The sequence below is a fragment of the Polyodon spathula genome, chromosome 6 (assembly GCF_017654505.1).
Source record: "Polyodon spathula isolate WHYD16114869_AA chromosome 6, ASM1765450v1, whole genome shotgun sequence".
NCBI lineage: Eukaryota > Metazoa > Chordata > Actinopteri > Acipenseriformes > Polyodontidae > Polyodon > Polyodon spathula.
In genome coordinates, this window is record NC_054539.1 from 42,847,405 (window position 1) to 42,871,334 (window position 23,930).

General features: G+C 41.0%; 1 long non-coding RNA gene across 2 annotated transcripts in view; it reads left to right on the forward strand.

Annotated features, from left to right (window-relative positions):
• Positions 1–21,187, forward strand: part of LOC121317209 — a 32,379-nt gene extending 11,192 nt beyond the window's left edge. Inside the window, exons 1-4 of one of the 2 annotated variants that reach the window (XR_005950490.1) lie at positions 5,026–5,076; positions 19,467–19,608; positions 19,727–19,878; positions 20,076–21,187. This is a non-coding gene — a long non-coding RNA (uncharacterized LOC121317209). Of the gene's footprint in view, positions 1–5,025; positions 5,077–19,466; positions 19,609–19,726; positions 19,879–20,075 lie in introns of those variants that run through there. The other variant, XR_005950489.1, reaches the window with a different exon arrangement.
• The last annotated feature ends 2,743 nt before the right edge of the window (positions 21,188–23,930 follow it).

A 23,930-nucleotide genomic window follows, 5' to 3' on the forward strand; every position in this document is an offset into this window, starting at 1 on the left:
CTCAAAATGGAAAACTAAACTAGCAGTGCTTACACAAGTGACAGTATTTGCATATTTTGACACACCAATGGTACCATAATGGTACAAACTAATACGCTGAAGCTTGCTAGTGTATTATGACCACCATGCAGTACAAATCAGTAATGTTGCAGGTTAATTAAAGTTTCTTCTGGGTAATGCACTGGTGTTCTACTGGTAATGTAGAGGGAGTTTTCCTGTTTTTTAAAGAGGACTGGGTCTGAAGCAGCAAAGATAATACATTATGCTCACACCCAGTTATGGCAGAGTATAGAAGCGTGGGTGGTTAAGGGGTGTAGAAGGCAGAACCCCTTTACATTTACTGTTCTTGTACAGTGTAATGATTTTGCCTTGTTTCTCATCATAACAGCTCATCATGGTGAGTCTGAAATGTTTGTTTTACTATTAATTTATAATGCTACTCTGTAAACAACCTTACTATTACTTTACTAGAAGCACAAACCATGTATTTTTGTGTATGTAGAATGCATGGTAAAGGCTTTTCTAGTCTTACCTGAACTTTACTTACTACATTTTACTATGCTTTTATTTGATACAAGCATGTGGTTCTCAATAAGTAAAATAAAATCAGCTTATCTAAAGCTTCCTGGAACTACCCATTATATTCCTCTGGGTATTGGTTTGTTGTACTGCGGTTATTATCATTTGCATGATACAGGTTTCAGTTTCATCTCAGTCTAGTCTGGTCATTTGGGAGCCCTTGCCTTTTGAGGGTAAGCAACCCTGTGCCATTCTTGGTACTATTTTCCAAAACACATCACCACATGTCTTGATCAACCACTTCCTGACTGACTAAAAAAAAGGGTGAATAAAAGAATATTTGAGTTTAGTTCATGCACTTCTCAACTCTTCTAACGTCAATGTTTAACAACATCTTGCAATACATACATTTTGCAAGTGAATTGAGGTAAACGTATTAAATGGATAATTTAAGACAAATAAAACCAATGTTATAATTTGTAACCCAACTATATACCAGAAGAAACTAAATAAAACCAACAATACACTTAAATTATTTTAATATAACTTTCAAGGACATAGGCAGAGTTGACTTAATCACTAATTAGCTGTTAAAGCAAATGTGTCTGTTTTGCAGGTACTTCATTGATTACAATTATGTTAATTAAAAATAAATACTTTCAACCAGTATATTCTGCTATGCTGTACATTGTTCTGGATGCTACATCTTGCTTGTCCCTAATGGCCCCTATTATATTTGTGTTTGACTGTAATCCATCCTAGTATTTGTCTGATGAAAAAAATTAATAAGTGATGTGGCTTTCTTTGCCTTTTGAAAATCACCATTTTGTTCATGTCACATTGTGTTGTGTGACATACAGTATGTTTACATGGCACAAGTATTCAGAATATACTAGAATATTCAGAATGCTCTGTATACATGTTGGTGGAATTATTTTATTCCTTTCATATTCTGCGTTTACATGTGTACCTTGCTTCCCACTACAAACCAAAAGAGTGCTGATTGTAGTAGAATAGTTTGTTGTTTATTGCAAAGAGCTGGTATGGATGAATATTTCTGTTATTTGTTTTTTCAGATATATATATATATATATATATATATATATATATATATATATATATATATATATATATATATATATATATATTGTAAGGTAGCAGGGAGGGGGTTAAAATCCTTCCCTGCCAAAACATGTGAAAATGCAACTGTCTTAATTGTTTTATTGGTTAGTAATCCCCTGCACCTGGTGTTAGTTGGAAATTAGAGCCAGGTGCAGGGTATTTAAGAGGCTGCTGTGGGTAGGGAGGCAGAGGTTGTGGTCTGCTTACAAGCAGTCAAGGTAAAGTGCTGTGTTAAATGGTGTGAGTTTTGTGTTTGTGTTACAGGTAAACGGCTTTGCTGTCCTGGTTCAGTTAGGTTAGGTTCCAGACTGTATAGTTAGTGCTCCAAGAAGGAGCTAGGTGTTTGTTTGTTTTGTTTAATTTTTGATTGGTGTTTATTAAAAGTGCGCGTCAGCCCTTAAAAATCAATTTCTGTTTCCTGGGTCTACTTTGAAAGGGGTAACGAACGTGTAAGAGTATTCATCACTATATATATATATATATATATATATATATATATATATATATATATATATATATATATATATTGTAGCAATCTCGGTTAACGCAGGCAGATGCATCACACAGACGGAGGGCAGGCACGAACCCAGGCCCTCTTGCACTAAAGCATAGTGCCGATACCGCTGTACACCTTACGTCACCTATCAGCCCTTCTGCTGCCTTCCCCTGTGCCCGCTCCTATATATATAGTATATACAGTGCCATGAAAAAGTATTTGCCCCCTGTTTGGTATTCTGCATTTTTGCATATTTTTGACACTGAATGTTATCAGATCTTCAACCAAAATCTAATGTTAGATAAAAGGGACCCTGTGTGAACAAATAACACAAAATGTTGATACTTATTTCATTTATTTATTAAAGAAAGTTACATCAATGCCCTGTGTGAAAAAGTAATCACCCCCTTAGACTCAATAACTGGTTACGCCACCTTTAGCAGCAATAACTGCAACCAAACCTTTCCTGTAGTTATTGATCCATCACAGCACCATGAAGGAATTTTGGCCCACTCCTTCATGCAGAACTGCTCCAACTCAGTGACATTTGTGGGTTTTCGAGCATAAACTGCTCATTTCAGGTCCTGCCACAACATCTCAATGGGGTTTAGGTCTGGACTTGGACTAGGCCATTCCACAACTTTAAATTTCTTGTTTGTTTGTTTTGGATCATTGTCTTGCTGCATGACCCAGCTGTGCTTTAGCTTCAGCTCACGGTCGGGTGGCCTGACATTCTCTTGTAGAATTCTCTGATACAGAGCAGAGTTCATGATTCCTTCATTGACGGCAAGTCGTCCAGGTCCTGATGCAGCAAAGCATCCCCAAATCACGACACTACCACCACCATGCTTGACCGTTGGTATGAGGTTTTTACTGTGGAATGCAGTGTTTGGTTTTCGCCAGGCAGAACGGGGCCCATGTTGGCCAAAAAGTTCCACTATTGACTCATCTGTCCATAGAAATCAGACAGGGGGCAAATACTTTTTCACGGCACACTGTGTGTGTGTGTGTGTGTGTGTGTGTGTGTATGTATATATATATATGTATATAGTCATCATATGCATAGTTGCTTTTTCAAAGAGCATGTGATTGGATTTCTGTTAGAGAGCTGTAATTACAGTTTACAGTATTTTTGCAGATTTTTTGTAATACAAGTAAAACATGTGAATAAACACACCTACAACAAAAATACAGATATGGGAAAAACTTACAAATAGGAACATGGACAATATTTGCTTGTTTCTTCTAGTTTTAAAATGTTAAACTCCCATCGTCTCCCCTTAGATCATATGACGTGCACATGTTAAGGCACATTGCTGTGCTGAAGGGGCGCACTAACCCACGGGATGCAATTTCGCATGCTACACCCGGTCAGTGAAGACAAAGGGAGATTACCCAGTATGTCATTCATAAGGTTGAAATAGGATAAATTTACAGATTTGCCCCATTTCTGTTCTTTTTTTTGCGTTATAGAACTGTGCTTTTAAAATGTTGCATCGATGGTGAATTTGATCTACAGTTCTCTCAAATGCCCCTTCATGATTTTTTCCACCTCCCTTTAAACACTTCTGCACATCTGTTTCTTGCCATCAAGCTGTTTTACTACTTTTAAATCCTTAATAAACGTGATATCTCCTCATCAGATCAAAAATAGCAGCGTTTTCTCACATGTGCCGTCATGTTTACTGCTGAGATTATTTCTTATTGCGCATGTCTGTTATTCCGTTAGTATTTCTCATACTAGTGGAATATGCCACCTCCAATATTTCAAATATGTAGAGGTGGAATATTCCTCTTTATATTCTGAATATGCTGTTTACATGGTGGAATATATATTCGGATTATTCAGTATTCAGAATATTACTGGCCATGTAAAAACACTGATACTTGTGGACATAAAAAATCATGATTTAAACCATTTATTTGGAAAATGATAATTAGCACTACTTACCCCATCATAAAAAAAAAAACACTTTCAAGAAGTTCAACTGAAGGAAAAACTAACATAATCATTTCTGCTTCATACAAGAAAGCAAACAATGAATATGAATATCAAGATTATCATGCAGGTCTTGTCTTATCGGGACAAGTTACAATACGCTGCTGAGCATGCAATAAGGGCGTCAGTAAAGTCTGTCAAAGGTAATGACTGAAAAGACTCACCCCATCTCAGGATTACCAAAAAAGATATGCACTAGAAACTAGTTTTAATCTATTTTGAAGCACAGTAGGTTTAAAAGTGCAGTTTTAAGACCCACAAAGTTTCAAGGCACACAACAGCAAATACAATTGTATTAAATGTATATATTATTCTCCTTTGCTTTTGACTGGTTTCACACACCCTGATTAGGGCTAGTCTTGGTCTACCTAGTGTTATCTCAGGTAAGGTAGACCAAGATTAGTGCTAATCAGGGTCTGTGAAACCAGACATCAGTGTGTGTGGAATTATACTTTCCTTTTGCAACTTATACGCCAATTCAACACTGTACAATAGTCTGTTTTATGTCAATGCAGTTCTCTAAAGGTTACAGTCACTTTTGCTTGCTATCGATTACCATATGACCTTCATTCGAGGTGAGATGAATGCTCGATGGAACTTATTCAGGTCACAGGGATTCATACTAATTATACATTGCATTGTTGCCAAGAGGAAATGACTGTTTGAAATGACCTCAGGGCTTTAGTGATACGGAATGCGAGTAAATGATCTACTTGCAGCATTTCTAAGTTAACTCTGTCATCCACCCAACTCTCACATGAAAACACAAACACCCACAAGCAAGAAATTAACAGAAACCTCGACTTGGAAAATGCTTGACGCAATAGTGTTATCATCTGGTCAAAGTTGAAAACTGTATGCCAGTAAAACTATGTTCACAGTAAGACAATGCTGCCTTTGATCATGTAACCTTCTGAGTGGAGTTTGTCCCTTGTGGGTTGTAAGTAAAGAATACTTACTACATATAAACTTGGCAATCTCTGCTTCCACTATCTTATTAACATGGAAGAATGACATGTTGTTATATGGTTCTAAGAAGTATTATAATATATACTGTAATGTTGCTCTAAGTGTTATATATAAAAATATATTCTTGTATATTTGACTTACTGCCAGGAAGGCTTTAAGCAGTGAGGAAGCTTCCATCCCTACAGCTAAAACTACTACTGGGGAATGTAAACAAGCAGGGTTTGCTTTAAAATAGAGTTCACAGGCTACAAAAGTATGGGAGGTTAAAGTAACAAAAATTAAATAATGAATGACAATTCATTAAATTTAAGCAAGTATCGAATATTGAATTTTAGCATCAAATAATAAATACTAGCATTAAATATTAAATTCACATATCAAATGTAAAATTTTAACAGCAAATAATAAATTCAAGACTGAATATTAAATGCAAGTATCTAATGTTAAATACTAACATTGAATGTTAAATGCAACAGTCGAATGTTAAAAACTGGCATCAAACATTAAATATGAGCTTCATCCATTTAGTGTGCACTTTGTCATTTGATGCATGCACTTGCAAACTATCAATCAATCCCATCCACCTTGCCCATTTCCACATCAGGGAGATCGGTGTTCCTCCTTGTTACCTGTTAACCTGTTCAGCCATTGAGAGGCTTTGATTTTCAAACTGAAATATGGTAGCTGTCTTGTGCGTCTGTAGAAATTAAAAAGGCTCTTGTTGTTTTACCTGTTTTGTATGTAAAAAATTGCATATTAAATAACGTTATTAAGCCTTACGTCTTTTTTTACAACAGTTTTTATTTGATTTTATTCTGTTCACATGGCTGAAGCTGCTTTGTAGGTTAAAAAAAAAAGTCCCTAGCCAATGTTGCACAACTTTAAAAAACAGGTTTTGCAAAGAAAGGCTGGCTGGCTCATGCTCCTGGGATTTGTATCAGACTTTGTATTACATATCCTTGAGGAGGGTGATCTATGCTGGCTGCCTTTCTTTCCCTGACAAACCAGCAACCCAGTTCATTAGCGGGAGGCTAATAACCAGCTTTTTTCCCTCCTCTAACAACACCTTCCTTCTGTGCCCTTGTGTGACGGAAAGATGAGTTCTGGTGATGAATCTTCCTCCCAACCTGTGAGGGCGCTAAAGAACGGGAGGAGAAGTATCTGGAAGGGCTGGCCTGACAGTTCGTTTCCGGGTCAGGGAAGTGGGTCAGCCTGGAGGGAAGCGCGACTCTGTTGTAAGACCGTATTGATTTGAAAGGTAAACGAAGGCAGCTGCAAGTAATAAGGCAGCTGCAACCATTTATCTCGATATCATGCAGGATTACATATAGGGGCAAGGGTAACGCTGATCTTCTCCTTCGTTTGGGTTAAACGAGTGGAGAGAGAGAAGGACTGAGAGAGGAGCTCTCAGAGTGGATTGTGTTCGTGTTTTGTATTGTTGTGTCTGTCCGTGTAACTGTCTGTTTTTGTATTCAGCACTAGACAGTTAACGCACATCTCTGGAGCTGTCGAAAGGAGAGCACTATCCGGAGCACCACTGCACTGAGCACCTGCACGTTTTCGATCACCCAGGACTGGTGACCGTACCGTTGTTTTTGTTCAGGACTGTGCCCTTGTTTTCATTATCCCCGTGCTTTACACATTGTTGTGTATTGCCGGGGATTTATTATTTTTGACGGTCGCCAGACCTGGAAAAGAGCAATAAAGCACTTATTCACTCAATCACTGTTGTCTATTCATCACTCCTGCACCGCATCACCGCGACATCTGTTCCCCTTACCAACCACTTTGCCACACGTGGTGTCAGATCCGGGATGGACCGCAACGCACTGGCGGAGCTGCTGCAGGCACTGGAGATCAGACGGGATGCAGAGGAGAGACGGAGGGAGGAGCGCTATACGGCGCTCATTGAACGGGTAGGGCTGATCGTTGCTGCAGGAGCGACCCCTACCGGAACATCATTGATGTCAGCCCCGAAGGCACGCCCTGAGCGACCAGTACGCCACTGACTATGACCTAGTCAAGCAGGCTATCCTCCGTTGTCTCAACATCACCGCGGAGACCCACCGGACGCAGTTCCGCGAGTACCGGAGAGCCCCGGAGACACGCCCCAGGGTGGTGGCACAGCGGTTGTGCGACCACATGGTCCATTGGCTGACCCCAGAGAAGAAGACCGCTCAACAAATGGGGGAAGCCATTGTGGTGGAACAATTCTGCCATGTGGTCGGCGCCGAAACTCAGGCGTGGGTACGGCGCCACAACCCTGACACCCTGGAGGAGGCGGTCAAATTGGCCGAAGATTTTGAAGACTCTTTGACGTCAGCCCGGGTCGGGATCCTGTCAGCCCCTGCCCTGCTCAGGAACCAACCTCTCCCTCCCTCTCCTCCAACACCACCACCATCACCCTCGGTCCCGGCACCCAGACCTCCCAGACCGCCGACCCCGTTGGGCCCCCTTGCCTCCCCCCCATGGAGACCGAGGATGGCCCCCAGCTGGGGTAGAGGTGTTGCCCCTGCCCCGTTGCCCTACCAGCAGCGGGACAGATATTTAACCTATGCCCCCTCTGTCCCTCCACTCTGTTTTAGGTGTAACCAGCCAGGACATAGGGCCAGGTCATGCCCCGCTGCTATGGAGTGTGACGTGGCTGCATGCAACTGGACACCTGGAACGGGTAAGCAGGGGGAAAACGGTTGGGAGGGGCCCTGTCTGATTGACGTGGTTTTAGGGAATGTGAAAACCCACGCGTTAGTGGACACAGGGTGTGAGCAAACCTTGATCAGGACAGCTCTCTTGGGCGGTATGTCGTGGCGGCCACAAGGTCAGGTGGCCATCTCCTGTATCCATGGAGACACGGCGGCATACCCCACCCTAAAAGTATATTTATCGGTAGGACCGATAAAACGTCACCTTGTAGTCGGGGTGGCGGAAAGGTTGCCGCACCCAGTTATTCTGGGCCGAGACTGGCCAAAATTCAAAGAATTGGTGCAAATAATGGCAGTCTCAGCCACACACGTAAACGTGGCAGAAAAAGGGAAAAAGGAACGGATTGGTGATGTGTTTCCTTTTCATCCTGAAATGTTTTCCCCTCTGTTCCGTCCTAGAAAAACAAATAAGGAGAGACGGACGGCGAAATGGGAGGGAGCGTCTTTGAGACAAGGCTGGGGTCTGGTGGGAGAGTGCTGTAATGGTAACAAACGCCAGTCGAAGGGAGTGGGAACGCAGTGTGACCGAGAGAGCGAGGTTACTGGGCCGACTAGGGCAGAGGTTATTCCAGCCCCTCTCAATATACCGGACCCGTGGTACTCAAGCGCGGACCTAGTGTGGGGCCAAAAGAACGACCCGTCACTGGTGCACGCTTGGGGGCAGGTCCGGTCCATTGAAGGTAAGGATGTTGATGGCGCTGGGCCGCTAGTATATCCACATTTCAGTATAAAGGGGCAATTACTATATAGGGTAAACCTAGCCGCGGGCACAGGACAGCCTGTAACACAATTATTGGTTCCCCCGTCTTGTCGGACCGAGGTCATGAGGCTGGCGCATGATATCCCTTTTGCGGGGCACCTCGGAGCCGAGAAGACGAGGGAGCGAATATTGGCTCGATTCTATTGGCTCGGTCTTCATACTGATGTGTCGAAATATGTAGCCACATGCCCAGACTGCCAGCGAGTAGCGCCAGGTCGAGTGCGCCCCGCTCCTTTGGTCCCACTGCCGATTATTTCCACTCCGTTCGAGCGCATTGCAATGGACATAATGGGCCCATTGCTACCTTCTGACTCTGGGTATACGCATATATTAGTAGTGGTGGATTATGCAACGCGATACCCAGAGGCAGTTCCATTGAGGTCCACTAGTGCAGCTGCAATAGCCACCGAGTTAGCGCAGATTATGGCTAGAGTAGGGATCCCCAAGGAGATTTTGACTGATCACGGAACCAATTTTTTGTCCAATACGTTACAGCAGGTGTACAAAATATTAAAAATACGTCCCATCAGGACGTCCGTTTATCATCCACAATCGGACGGTTTGGTTGAACGTTTTAATCAGACCTTAAAGTCGATGCTGAGGCGATTTGTAACACAGGAGCAGAAACATTGGGCATCGCTTCTTCCCTACCTCCTTTTTGTGGTGAGAGAAGTGCCGCAGAGTTCAACGGGGTTCTCCCCCTTTGAGCTCCTGTACGGCCGGCAGCCTCGCGGCATTCTCGACCTGCTGAGAGAGGGGTGGGAGGAGCACAAAGGCTCGTCTAAAAATGTAGTGAAGTATGTGCTCCTACTACGAGATCGGCTGGATTTGGTCGGTCGTTTGGCCCAAGACAACCTCAGATCGGCTCAGCACCGACAACAGCAGCATTACAACAAAAATGCACGGATTCGAACCTTTCGACCAGGGGACAAGGTAATGCTGCTACTTCCCTCATCTGAATCGAAACTGTGTGCTAAATGGCAGGGGCCGTATGAGGTGATTCGGGCTATAGGGAAAGTAAATTATGAAATTAGACAGCCCGATCGCCGAAATGAACGTGAAATTTATCATGTCAATTTGTTAAAGCCCTGGCAGGCAAGGGAGGTCTTATTTATAGCCCCAGGCAATATGGAGGATGATTTAGGTCCCTGTCCAGAGACCCCGAGCACAAGAGCGATTTCTATGGGGGAACAATTGGTTCCGGATCAGCAAAGAGAGCTGCGTAAGCTTATTGAGGAGTTCAGCGATGTTTTTTCTGATGTGCCCGGCAGGACAAACTTAGTTGAATATGACATTATCTCTCCACCAGGTGTCACAGTGCGAGAGAGACCGTACCGGATCCCGGAAAGTCGACGAAGTGGCGTTCGCAAAGAGGTATGGGATATGCTCGAGCTTGGGGTGATTGAGCCTTCCAGGAGCGAGTGGTGCAGTCCGATCGTCATAGTGGCTAAGAAAGACGGCACCAACCGCTTCTGTGTGGATTTCAGAAAGGTGAACGCTATTGCTAAGTTCGATGCATATCCCATGCCTCGGGTCGACGAACTTTTAGACAGACTGGGAAAAGCGAGGTTTATTTCCACTCTGGACCTGACGAAGGGATACTGGCAAATCCCTTTAACCTGCAGCTCCAGAGAGAAAACCGCATTTTCAACACCAGAAGGGCTGTTCCACTTTAAAACCATGCCGTTTGGGCTACATGGTGCGCCTGCTGCCTTTCAGAGACTGATGGACCAGGTTTTACGCCCACATCATGAATATGCAGCAGCGTATATTGATGACGTGGTGATATACAGCTCCACCTGGCGAGAGCATTTGGCTAGGGTTGCAGCCGTTCTTCAGTCTCTAAGGGCAGCCCGGCTGACAGCTAACTTGAGGAAATGTGCGTTTGCCAAAACAGAGACTCAATTTTTGGGATTTTTAATGGGGAATGGAAGGGTGAGACCTGTAGTCACCAAAATCCAGGCTTTGGTTGATGCAGCGATCCCCAAAACCAAGACTCAGGTGAGGTCACTACTGGGCTTAGCCGGTTATTACCGCCGCTTCATCCCCGAGTACGCCACAGTGGTTAACCCGTTAGTCGACCTCACCAAAAAGAGTGCTCCAAATTTAATTAAATGGTCAGCTGAGTGTCAGGGAGCGTTTGATACTATTAAGCGTACACTTTGCCAGGCCTCCACTCTTATCACACCGGATTTCACCAAGAGATTCATCCTCCACACCGACGCATCGGATGTAGGTTTGGGTGCAGTCTTGTCCCAAAAAGTAGCTGGAGTAGAGCACCCGATATTATATCTCAGTAAAAAAATGTTACCTCGGGAACGCAACTACTCCGTAGTCGAAAAATAGTGTTTGGCCATTAAATGGGCTACTCGGTCTTTACGATACTACCTGCTGGGACACTCATTCGATCTGGTCACAGACCACGCCCCACTCAAGTGGTTAAGCACAATGAAGGACAGCAATGCCCGGATAACTCAGTGGTATCTGGCATTGCAGCCCTTCATGTACCACATGGTACACCGTGCGGGAAAAGACCACCAAAATGCGGATTATTTTTCCCGGGAGGGGGGAGTAATGGGGAAGGTAGATTTAGCCGACCTGGAAAAGAGCAATAAAGCACTTATTCACTGAATCACTGTTGTCTATTCATCACTCCTGCACCGCATCACCGCGACATCTGTTCCCCTTACCAACCACTTTGCCACACCTTGCCATTTACTTTTCTAATGCAAACAGTTAAAAAAAACAAATCCCTACCTTACAAATTTACTCTATTTTACCAGCCTGTTTATCAGATACTGTATTTGTCATTAGTGTTATTTATTGCTCCTCCACGGCTATGTTGTAAAAGACATACTGCAACAGTTATCCATACTGTACAGTAAGTCAATCAGGGAAAAGGGCGTATTGAGTAATACAGCTTGTCTGATACTCTTAATACACTTAAATCACCTGACTGGTGAAATTGTTGTAATTGGCTTCCAAAATGCCTGATTTCTTCTGTGTAACAATTGATTTTACAGTTTAATGAGTTTGCTTGTTTCTTCAAAACCGTGTTGATTATTGAACTTCCTGTCTACCAGCATATCAGCATAACAATACAGTTCTGCTATATTTTGTAAGAAAAACCAACAGAGTTGCACTTTGTAAAATGCAGATCCTGTGTTCATAGTAATAAAGTAAAGTCAACTCCAGTTCATTCATTAGTTCATCAGCAAACTCATTAATGCACTAAAGGGCTTTAGGTATAACTTAATGCCTATAATTATCTACCCATTCGTCCGGATTCGTGCAATTGCTGTGTAATAAAATTATTGGCTATCTATGTTCTGATTTGCTTAAACAGCTTTGAGGGTTGTGTTTACTGTTCTCTGGGTTGTTTTATAGTATGGGCAAAGCCTGAAGTTATATCGAAATGTAAAATAAAAAATAAAAAGTTTAGTTCAGATTCTATTCATTGCATAAGGCAAGTCTTTCAGTAGATATATACGCGAAGGGGCCTATGTAATAAGAGCTGTGTATGTGCAATCAAGAAAACTCCAACGAATTTCAGAGTCGTGAAACCACCATTTTATTTATAAAAAAAAATAAAAATAAATAATTGCCAGAAAACACATTTTCTAGTTACATTATGTTGTACTGAGTTGGCTAAAATGTGTTACCATCAACAACATCATCCAAAAACCAAGGCTTTAACAGTTAGCCTAGCTAATGAGTAAACTCTTTAAAATGTACATTGGAACACTGGAACTCAAGTCGCTATTGAAACAATCTTTAAAAATGTAACAAGTTGATTAAAATGGTCTGTGTTGGCTGCAAAAAAAGTAACAAGCAGACAAAATAGATTTTTTAAAAACAACCTTGAATGACAAATTCAACATTTTTGAGTTTTGTAAACCATTAAAACTAATTTTGACACATTCATTAACATAATGAGCTTTAATGAGCTATTTTGTTTATACCAAGAGCTATTTTGTTAATCCAATGAGCAATACTATGCAGCAAAGTAGGTATATAGAATTGTTTATTGGTGCGATCAGTATGCAATAGTGTGTCGATAATTGTCATTGATAGGTCTTGATTAATAGTGATGATCTCGCTGCAATTTAAGAATACATGACACCGTGTAACAAATTTTATTTATTTTTTTTGTTCCTGGGTAGTAAGTGTTATTTCTTTTGAGGCATAATTTCTTATGCCTCAAAAGTATAGAAAATGGCTATTATTCCCCACAAACTTTGCTTTTGTGACCAGGACAGTGATATTTTGAAATATCGCTATTTCCAATGAGAAAACGAGTGAATGTGTGTCTTTTCATTCACATAAAGTCAGTGTAGCAGGGGGAGATCTGTGCTGACTCTGCTGGCATGTTCACAGTACTGCAGGAAGAGGGCGGCAGTCGTCCAACAACCGCCTGTGAGTCATGGCAGTGACATGGGGAGGTGGGAACGTGGGTGTGTGGACTTTCCCCCTCTCTGAATGGCTGAGAGGCGAGTCTTGGGAGATTGCTAGCCCTATAAAAAAATGCTCTGCAGTTTCCTCAGATCTGCCCTTTTAAACGCGCCGAGAGTGCGGAAGCGCTTGTCCACGACTGAGAACCAGTCGGAGAGAATGGAACAGAGGTTCAGAGCGAGACAGTGAGGGCGGGGAACCCTTGGGCAGACCCCTTAAAAGTATAGATGAGCAGGCTAGTTAGCCGGCAGCGTAGGACGGTGATCCGGGTCGCACGGGTAGCGGCGACCGGGATATTGCTGCAGAGTGCAGCACCTTTTCTTTATAGTTTTGTTACTGTTTTATTTTCCCTGTTTCTTTGTGCCTTCTGTTTTGAATTATTGTTTCAAAGCACCTGCAAGGGCGCCGGTATTGTGTACCCTCGCTTGGTATGCCCGTGGTTCTATTTACCATCGTTGGTAAATCAGACCACGGACCCACAGCGCCATCTGCGGGCTAAAAAGAAATAAGGCACCCTGCAAAATAAAACTGGGCACTTGTGTGGTGTTTTCAAGTACACCTGTCTGTCTCCTGGTCAGTGAATTACCCACAACCCTTCCACAGTCAGAAAAAAACAACATATGAATCCAAATTAACATGTATTTATACTAAAGTAATACAAAAATGACTACAAAAGATTTAGAAGTGAGTAGTTTTTCGAGATTTATGATTCTACTGTAAATTTACAGTATAATCGTATATCTCAAAAATTTATGATTATACTGTAAATTTACAGTATAATCATAAATCTCAAAAAACTACTCACTTCTAAATCTTTTGTAGTCATTTTTGTATTACTTTAGTATAAATACATGTTAATTTGGATTCATATGGTTTTTTTTTTACTTTATGTGAACGAAAAGACACACATTCACTCGTTTTCTCTTTGGAAATAGTGATATTTCAAAATATCACTGTCCTGGTCACAAAAGCAAAGTTTGTGGGGAATAATAGCCATTTTTTATACTTTTGAGGCATAAGCAATTAGGAAATAACACTTACTACCCAGGAACAAAAAATGTGTTACATAGTGTTATCAATGACAAACTCTGGTTATTTGGAAACAGTCTCCCTCTGTTAGGACAGTTTTACTTGTTCTCGTTGATGCTTTACACAGTAGATGGATTGGACTGTATAAACATTATAATCAGCCATCGGAAACTTGGCCACTGCTAGGCATGTTTTAATGATATTGCATAATAGAACTGTAATGAATGTGGCTACACCCCCAGGGATAATTTAATACAATTCCATAAACAAGAACAAAGAGACCATCCTGTCTTCTCACTAACAATGATTGTGCACTCTACTGTACTTTCCATTACTGCCTACACTCAATGGTGATTTATCCGTATGACACCTTACGTTTAAAACTGGATTCAAACAATCCTGCATATATTAAATACGCATTTACAAGTCTTAATTTCATTTGCTTTAAACACCTCCTTGAAATGTAAGTGTAATGTGCCTACCTCAGTTTATTTGATATGCTTGTCACTCTAACATATTTAGGTGATTAAGTGATATGGGGTGAGATACAATTTAAAATGATGGTGCTGCTGTATTTAAACCAACAGTAATGGGCAGGATAGGCCAAACCTCTCCTTAAACTGGTTAATAGACACTATATAATAAGATAGGTGTAAATGCAAGATTACTATACATCTACATGGTAAGGTGACAGTAACATTGATAAAAAATAATCCTGCATACAAGCACATGTGCTTATCTGAAGACACTGCAAAGGTGCACTTAATTACCTAGGAAAACAGAATTGGACAACCTGAAAATAAGGCAAGAAAACTTTCTTCAACCTTACAGATAAATAGTTTATTAAAATGAAAATACATGTTTGCTGTAATGTTTACTATGGTGTGTTTTTTTTTCTAAACTACATAGATGAGACCTACATAGTGACTGGAAGAGCACAACATGTGTGGTTTTCATTAGCATTAACCTCTTTATACCGTACTTGCAAACTAATGACATTGTTCACATTTGGAATATCTTTCTTTACAGAATACAAGGCTTTCAAGTTATTCATTCCTATATTATTTCATGTAAAACATTTCTGACACAGGGCCAGTAAAAGTGCTCCTCGCTGAGTGCAGTATGTGCCCTATAGCCTGGAGATTGCAGGTTCGAATCCAGGCAATGTCACACCCGACAGTGACCGGGAGTTCCTAGGGGGCGGCGCAGAATTGGCCGAGAGCCGCCCGGGTAGGGAGGGTCTAGGTTGGCAGGGGAATCCATGGTTCAACGCGCACCAGTGACCCCTGTGGCCGATAGGGCGCCTACGGTTCTGCAGTGGAGCCATCAGATCTGTGTTGTCCTCCAGCACTATAGGTCTGGTGGCCTCGCTGTGGATCCGCAGTGTGTAAAGTGATGGATTGGCAGGAGCACGTTTCGGAGAACTCGTGTTGCAGCCTCTGTTCCCTGAGTTGCCAGGGGAGCTGCAGCGATGAACCAGGATATGGAGAACAAGTGGGCATTTCAAATTGGGTAAAAAAAAAAAACATTGGCAATGACTAAATTAAAAAAAAAAAAATTAATAAATAAAAATACATCCTGACACTGAAATGGATTTCAAAAGTCTTTCTGGGTGCCAGGATCCATTTTTATGCGACATCTCATACCCATAAGCAGATATTGTCTAACACCAGGATTTTTATTTTCTAGCATATTGAAGAAAACCGACTTGCTGCAGAATATGAGACCCAAAATCGGTGTATAACCTAGACTTGAATAAATTAATATTAATATTAGACAAACCAGATCTTGGAGCATATGTCATGTTTTTTTTTTTTTTGGGGGGGGGGGGGGGGGGGGGGGGGGGGGGGGGGGGGGGGGGGGGGGGGGGGGGGGGGGGGGGGGGGGGGGGGGGGGGGGGGGGGGGGGGGTTGGGGGGGGGGGGGGGGGGGCATTTTAGAAGGTTCACCATTGCTTATGAGTTTATTTGTAAACAGAATACATTGTGAAAACGGTCTGCTGATGTCTAAGAATATACTGTCAGGAACTACTGGTAGAAGATACACAGAACTTCTTTATTTATAGGGGAGGTGACAGAGACAAACTTTTATTTCAAGCTGGTATCAGTATTTATGTCATTGAACAGTCAGTTAATTAATTATTCTACCTGTGCCTACTACCTGTAGGCTACTCGTATCACATTGAAAGATAAGGGTTCAAATTTCCCCATATTGGTCAAGCTCTGTGCTGGAAGGAGTGGCTTCAAATGTCATTTAATCTTATGTCTTTTGACAACATGGCATAAGAATAAACAAAGATGAAATAAATGTTAATGATGCGTAGGAATATGCAATATTAATATGAATACATAATAGCAATGATTGCTTCAAAATACAGAGTACAGAGGTGGATGGATGGGAGAGGTTTTTTTCTCTGGAAGGGAAGGAGCATAAACCTGTAAGCATAAAAAAATACTAACAAAGGAATGTTGATGTTCAATATAACAGTAATTTTATCGCACGGCAGAATGAAATATTATAATGAAATATATATATTTCCCCCTATTGACAGTGAATAAATCTGTATGGGTGATTTACAATTAAGAAGACTTGCTTGTTTGAAACAATGTTTTGCTTTCCTGAACTACTCACTATGCCCATTAGGTTTGTTGCTCTTAATGACAATCAGCAATTAGTATTAGTTATTGTTCAGTTTCAGTTTCTCTGTCACTTTATTTTGCATTCCGTTATTATAACTTTTAAACATATTTCCAGTGCTCTGAATGAAACTTCTCCCCACATTTTGCTTTTCATTACACAACGCGAAACGCATTGCACTAAAAAACGGATACCAAATAGTCAGCGCTATCCTGTGTAACAGCTCACACACTGATGGATGTACAGTATAAAACCAAAACATATCTAACAACCAGTTGATCTGTAGAGGGCAGGGGCTGTTTATACACATAATAATAATAACACATTACTGTGAAAATGAAAAGAAACAGAAGCATTACCTAAAAAGAACGGTCAACAAATAGCATCACACAATATGGCCCATATTCTCATCATTTTAACTCAGTGTTATTTAAAGAATTAAATAAAGTTTTGTGTGCATAAAACATAAATACAAATGTACAGTCTACAACTTTTTAATATCAAACTTAAGTTAATCTTTCAAAAAATCATTCTGAATATGGGCACATCACAGCCTTTGTATTTTTTTAAAGCAGCGCCATTACAACACTATTATTGTCTGTTAAAAGGGATTGCCAATTCCCATGATTACATCTTGCAGTACCTCAATGTTTCCTATCCTTTCTTTGAAAAGAAATGAAAATCAAAATAGGTTTCCATCCTGATTAAACATTAACTAATTGAAGAATTGAATTGTTATCTACCCATACCCATCTCCCAGGCCAAGAAACGGATAGTCTAATGAGCCAGACCACCTAGCTTCCAAGCCTCCTACCCCATGTCCAATTCTGATGAAACTTGCTGAGGATTTAGAAGTTATAGAGTGTATGATAATCTGAGAGCATGAGGCTGTCTGTCTATCTGAACAGCATGTCTATATCACACTTACTTTTTCATTTTAGATAACTCCAATGTCAGATTTTTCTTTTTTTGTCATGGCAGTGTCATGCTATCGTATTTTGCAGAATGTACATGGAACTATTTTATACATTATCAGCCTGATTTTCAAAAGGGGCACAGTGAAAAACAGGTTGCAAAACACCTTTGCGACTCCAGATACAGTGTATATATATATAAACAGTATTAAAATAGGTAAAATGAAGATGGAACAGAATGCATTGTACAGATGACATTTACATTTAACTAAAACAATGTTTTGATTCTGTAAAGACCTTCGGGCACCCTCTGCTGCCGCAAACCACAACTCAACTCCTGCTATTCATTTGAAAAATGTTGCACGACTCTCGCTAAGAAGGCACAACAGATATTTAAATTAGTATATTGCGCCTGTTTTCATTAACATATTTTCTCTTAGTACATAGGTGAAAATATTTACTTTGCTAAGTGTAGCAACGAAAATTCAAATTGTGGTGTGTTTGCGCTGCGACTGGCCTGTCTTAGTACACCTACCTCCTAAATGTTTTAACAGCCATCCTAATGTCACCACTTATTTACAGGAAAACCCTAGCTGCTACATACAAATTATTAACATGATCTAGAAATATTCAGGCAGACTAAAAGTTGTTAACCTTATCACTGAGCATGCAAATTCAAGAAAGTACTTTTCTTTGGTTAGCTAAAAAAGAACAAAAATCCCGGCTCTGTTTAAAATCCCCTGCTTTCAATTAGATGTAATTTCAGGTCTAATGTACTGTGTTCACTGGGAATGCCTGTCAGTTGGGGACTTCCTGTTAAACTAACACAAAGTGAAAGTGCAAATGTGAAGAAAACGCCTACTCTCTTTTGAAAGCAGCCTGTTGACGTGTTTACTTCAGAAACTGCAACGTTTTCCATTACTTTACTTCAAGTGAACTGAAAGTGATGTGCAATATGTGGGAGTTTTATAATAAAATAAATATTTTATTATAAGTCATATTTAAAAATACCTGATAATTTTACTTTGAGCTAACAAAATATTGCCAGTAAATCTTACCAAATATGTATTGCCATTATTTCATAAGTCTTATATTCACACATTATGGTAATGATAAATTTGATCTTTTAATGGTAATTTATTTAAAGCCAAGTGTATCACTCCCTCCTTGCAAATATTTCAATGCTACACTTCTGGTCAACTTTGAGAGCTCACTTGAAGGAATGCAATCAACATTGGGAAGGCACATCAATGAGAAAATAAATGGCAAACATTTAGAATGCTTCTGTTTTTCTTTTGAGAAGTATATATTTAAAAATAGATCATAGTTCAAATATAAACATTCCAAGTTGTTTCTCTTACAAGAACTCAAAGTACAAGAAGCAACTCTGTGTTAATTACGTTCCTTCATAACAAAAAGAAAAAAACATTGTTGCTTTTTAATGCTTCTGTGTGTTTTGATCATGTGCTAGTTTTCATTCCTTTACTAAGAGAAAAGCAAAACGGTGATTAGGTTTTAATCTGCAAATGTAATTTTTTTGTGATTTTTGAATAGTTTTATTTTTAATTTCTACCCATAGACAAATACAAGTATATTGCAGTGCTTATTTTTTTATATTTGCCGTTTTTTACCAACCACATGCCCCATTTCAACTACGCTACATGAAGGAAGAATAATAACAAAATAGGTTTTATAACCATTGTGTGTTGTTCAGGAGGCAGGTGCAGGGGCTTCTCCTTGATTAACCAAGCAATCTATCTATTAACCTCCCTATTTAAGCCCTGGGTTGAACGCTCATTGTCTGTCTGTTTTTTTTGTTTTTCACCTTCCTCCCTGCCTCCTCCAAAACACAATGCCACCTCTGCAAGGGTCTCCTTCTGGGGGCAAGTGATGATCACTTCCTAACATTAGGCCCAGCTGAGCTGGCCTTAACCTCCAAGAGGAAGATTCTCCAAGAGCCAGAGGGGACCCCCAGCCAAATCAATCTTATCAATCTCTCTATCATTCCAGGTGCTACTGCGCTCTGTTTAAAAATAAATACATTTGAAGAATTTATTTCAACAGCCTACATCACTTGCTTTCTAACCCACAGCATCTGCTGTTTGTGTTTTTTCCTCTGCTTTTGCAGCTAAAAAAAAAAAAACAACCACAACAAAGAAAGTAAGGAGAGACGCTTCCTCCACTGGGACCCGGCGCTGCCACTCCCGCTGTTGAGTCAACACTGCTGGGCTGACCTTGCCCGCCCACTCGGTGTGTGCGGCCTACTTTTCAGCTTCTGCTGTGAGTATGTGTGTTGTTTTTTGTAAAAAAATTAATTTACAAAAATATATATATACAACGTGTGCTTCCTCCCCTGGGTCTCTTAGCCCATTGTGAGTAGAGTTGCATACACGGACTACCCACCCCGGTGCATAGGTCAAAAAAGAAAAAAAAAAAACTCTCTTCTTTCTGTCTCTTTTCCTGTATACTGTCTGAAGGCTGTGCCCAACACCGCTGTGTTTCGGGTCTTTTGGCGCACAGACACCCCTGCATCAACACCCTCTGTGCCGTGGTGCTCCACAGCTTCGGTGCCTCATGCTTGGCCCCACCGGACCTCGATGCATCGGGGTTGAGACACTCCTACTGCAGATCCTCTGGTCAACACTATGTCCAAGTTCCACCCTTGTACATCCTGTGGAGGGATGCTTCCCCTACAGGACAAGCACCTCTTATGTGTCAAGTGCGTGGGGATGCAGCACACCTCCACTGCCCAAGGAGACGAGACGTTTTGTTCAATCTGAGCAGAGTCTCAGCCTCGGACCCTGTACAGAGGCAGTGTTCTTAGCCAGCTCAACTGAGTCCTCCTCCCTCCTCCATCTGCCTTCCAGCCCGTCACAGGGTACACACTTGTGCACAGGCTTCAGCCCACCAAGCCTGCAGCTGCTCATGGTCTCCCTCGAGGAGCAGTAAGCGGGCAAGGCACAGTAAGCAGGCAGAGGACATCTCGGACCTGAAGAGCCAGATGGCCCAGGTCCGCAAGTCCCTGGTCAAGCAGGAGGCTCTGCCCCCTCTGCCTGCTCCAGTGCCGCCTCCAGTACCTGACCTGGTACCGACCCCTCCCTTACTGGCAGTTGAGGACATCTTGGACAGAGATGAGGCAATGAACGAGGAGTACCAGGACACGATCTTGATTGCAGCCACCAGGGATGGAGACTCTTTGGAGCTGTATTTAGGAAAAGTCAAGAATGGACAACTGCGTATCTTTCACACACGCAGAGTAATTTAAATTTTAAAAGTGAAAACTGTCAAAATGACTGGCATGGCTGTTCTAGTGTTAATGAAATATAATTGTTTCCTATTATGGAAAACCCCCTCATCTTTGCCATAAGCAATGCTAGTGCAGTCAAGGGCTCCAGTAACATTTGGTACTTTATCTGTACAATAATAATACAACAGTCTGTCACTTTTGTTTAACCCTTTAAGGACCGTGATCATGTTAACACGATCATACTGAAGCGGGCTTGTAGGACCGGGATCGTGTAAATACAATAAAAAAGCACTTTGTTTTGATGACTTACAGGGCCACCGTTCTTTGCAGTATAGGCTTGAAACACATATCGATGGATAGGGGAGGGACTGACGTTCACTTCCTGATAGATTATGTTTTTATTATTTTAATTTTTTTTTTTAAAATTATGTCTTTGCAATCACACAGGTGAACAATGTCTTGTAATTTGCCCAAACAAAACTTTCAGGAAATATTGTAACATCCTTCGGGTCATAGAATAACAAGTTTTTATACATGTATCGCTAAGCAGAATATATAATAAAAAATATATATAAAAAACAATACAAATGTTTGTATATACACACACACATATATATACATATATATATATATATATATATATATATATATATATATATATAGTTGAAAATAGAAAAAGTATGGTTTCTGAAGTACTTTATATGTTCCTGTGGCAATGTTGCCCACCCCTGTGTGTATTTCAGTGTTATGTGTTGTGTGTTAATGTTGGTGTATAGTCATGGGTACACGGGATATAAATGGGTCTGTGGAACACGAGTTGTTTAAAATGTATATTTGTATTTAGGCATGAGGATTGCACAGCACTTCACGTGCAGGTAAAATGTAATAATATGCAAGCACGGGGAATTGCACTTTATTAATTCACGTGCAGTTGTACCGAGACTCCAGTTGAATGATTGATTAGCAATCGAGTCTTGGTACAGCTGCATAAAAGCAGCATGTTTTCACTCACTCGGGTTGTGTGTTCGGTGAGTGGAGAACGGGATTGGAGATGGAGGTAATAATAATAATAATAATAATAATAATAATAATAATAATAATAATAGTTACATTTCAGCTCACCGTGTTTGTCTGTGTAGTTTGTTTTTGTTTGTCTCTTTATTTTGGTGAAAGTGCCGTGTCCTGTGTGTTTTGTCTTTACAACCTTTTATTTTCTGTCTGTTTCATTATTAAATGCTGAGCGAAACCAATCGCTCAACCTCACCAAACTCCACTGCTCTGTTGTTTATTTCCTGGTTCCTGGTTCCTGGCACTGCAGCCATCTTTGTGACAGTTCCCCAGAGTGTTCTGAAAAAAAGGGCACCATTTCCAAGATGCTACTGTAAAAAAATAGATTTTTTAGTCAACTACAGCCAAAAAACGCCTGGTGCTGGGAGGAGCATCCCACTAAAAATGCTTGAAAGGGTTAATTGTGCTTAAAGTAGTTTAAAAAAAACAAAACACTGTTGGTTTCTTCAAATACAGACATTTTCAACAAAGAATTAAAATGTGGAGTGCATATAAATGTGTACTGCAAGCTTACCTATGAATTATTGCACAACTTGCAAACAGATACCTTTGTGAAACTGCAAGTGTGCCTGTAGAATGCATGTTCTCTGTTACAGAATTCATGGTAAATGACAGACAAGCTATCATTTCCCCATACCATCTAATATATGTCCTTGTTCATGTCTCTGTTCAGTAAAATGCTTCATAAGAGCATGCTTCAGGTTGAAATGTATATTGAAAACATTTTACAAAAAGCCATGTACAAAACAAGTTAAATATATTTTAAACTTATACCATTTTTGTTTAATTAACGTTATACAATTATAGGTTATTTGTTGCAATGTTAAGCAAGCAGTTCTCTGGTAATTCATGCTTTTGTTGGACTCTTAATCTTGAGGCATTGCAATATATGTCTGTCATTGCTTCTTTTATGTTTCACCTTTTGTGCTAATTTTATTTAAATAAAAGTCTGGTCCACCACAGTTCAAATACGTAGGTTAGATAATTGACATTTTGTATTGTTCTGTTTTATTACAATATTAAAAGCTCCATATTAAAAATATACAATGCATATTTCTTCCCTATGCAATATATGTTTTTGTATCATCAAGCTTATGTGTATATGTGAACGGGAGAGAATGAATCTGTGCTGCAAATCTACCTCCCGACCAGGAAGGGTGCTAAGTAAAGTTGGTGGTACACTTTCGCAGGGATGGGAGGACGGAACTGGAAGTCAGCCATCTTGGAAAGGGTGTAGCTGTAAGACTGCTGAACGGCTCTATTGTGATCAGCTGTACTGCATGTGGCAATTGGATAGGGCGTGGCACCATACTGATCACAGGGAAGAGTTTAGCAGTACAAAGAGGACACAGCTATGTGAGTATGGCCCCTTATGCTGATGTTGACAAGCCGGAGGGCTGCTTGTTTGTTGTGTTTTGTTTTTGGCAGATGGAGACCACAGGAGCTGAAGCTATTGAGCCAGCATGACCACCCGGAGCACCTGCTCTGCCTCCTCACTGCAACTGGATACAGCACCACGGAACACAAGCACTGGCACCCTGGACACTGATTTGTTGTATTATTGTTTATTATTGTTTGAGACATCAAGTCCACTATTTAAGAGTTTTATTTTAAATCACAACCCAGACAAATGGTAAATACACCTTTATGGACATTATATAATTCCTGCACCACTCACAACCTGACACATGGGTCTTCATAGGATCCTGTGGACTGGAGGATGGACCCCAACATGATCGCTGTGCTGCTGGAAGCACTGGACCAGCAGAGGAACAAGAGCGTGAGAGCAGCCAAGGGAGTGCAGTGGCAAGAAAAGATGGCACAGTGGTACACTACCCTCATCAAGAGGATGGGAGAGCTATGCATGCCTGGCCCACTGGGGCACCCGGCGGCGTTGATGTTGGGGGTACCATTGTTGGCAGACTCCAAATCAAAATTAAAAAAAATTATGCTGCAGGATAATCCAGAGTCTTACCTCATCACGTTTGAGTGAGTGGCAATAGTGGCGAGATGGTGG